Source organism: Cibotium barometz, unplaced genomic scaffold (assembly GCF_041138505.1).
Source record: "Cibotium barometz isolate CiBa-2024 unplaced genomic scaffold, ASM4113850v1 ctg200, whole genome shotgun sequence".
Taxonomy (NCBI): Eukaryota; Viridiplantae; Streptophyta; class Polypodiopsida; order Cyatheales; family Cibotiaceae; genus Cibotium; species Cibotium barometz.
Window position 1 is genome coordinate 845,567 of NW_028229431.1, and position 1,268 is coordinate 846,834.

Genomic DNA, 1,268 nt, shown 5'->3' on the forward strand with positions numbered 1-1,268 from the left:
TGCGATTCTAATGTTACGAGATTGATCGTGACGCTACGTCGCTGTACAACAGTGCCATGCTGCGAAGTAGCATTGCTGAACAGCAACACCCTAAGCAGCTTCTGTTCACTGTGGCCCAACCCTAAGCACCTTCTGGATTTTGGGTTCGGGTTTGGGGTTTGGGATCGAGAGACGCCGTGGAGCGGCCGTAAGCAGCTTCTGTTCACTAAACAGCAATCCTACGCGTGTCAGAAACACATCCTGCTATCATTTTTGTACAATTCTGACGTTACAAGATTGATCATGATGCTGCACAGCAGCGCCACGCCATGCTGTAAAGCAGCGCCCTAAGCAGCTTCTGTTTACCGTGCCCAACCCTAAGCAACTTCTGTTCACTGTTGCCCAACCCTAAGCACCTTCTGGATTTTTGGTTCAGGTTTAGGGTTTGGGGTCTGGAGACGTCGTGGATGGAGTGGCCCTAAGCAGCTTTTGGTGTTGGTTCTGGCTCACTAAACAGCAATCTTGCGCGTGCCAGAAACAAATCCTCCCATCAATTTTTTACGATTCTAACGTTACGAGATTGATCGTGAAGCTGCGTAGCAGCGTCGCTGCACAATAGTGCCATGCTGCGAAGCAGTAATGCTGCGCAGCAATGCTCTAAGCAGCTTCTGTTCACCGTGCCCAACCCTAAGCAGCTTCTGTTCATCGTGGCCCAACCCTAAGCACCTTCTGGATTTTGGGTTCGGGTTTGGGGTTTGGGGTCCAGAGACACCGTGGAGTGGCCCTAAACAACAATTCTGTGCGTGCCAAAAACACATCCTCCCATCATTTTTTTACGATTCTGACGTTACGAGATTGATCTTGACACTACGTAACATCCCCATAAGCAGCTTCTGTTCACCGTGCCGAACCCTAAGCAGCTTCTGTTCACCGTGCCCAACCCTAAGCAGCTTCTGTTCACCGTGTCCAACCCTAAGCAGCTTCTATTCACCGTGGCCCAACCCTAAACACCTTTTGGATTTTGGGTTAATTTTTGGGGTTTGGGTTCCAGAGACGCCGTGGAGTAGTCCTAAGCAGCTTTTGTTGTTGGTTCTCGCTCACTAAACAGCAATTCTACGCTTGCTAGAAACACGTCCTCCCATCATTTTTTTGGGATTATGACGTTATGAGATTGATCATAACGCTGCCCTAAGCAGCTTCTGTTCACTGTGCCCAACCCTAAGCAGCTTCTGTTCACTGTGGCCCAACCCTAAGCACCTTCTAGATTTTGGGTTCGGGTTTGGGGTCCA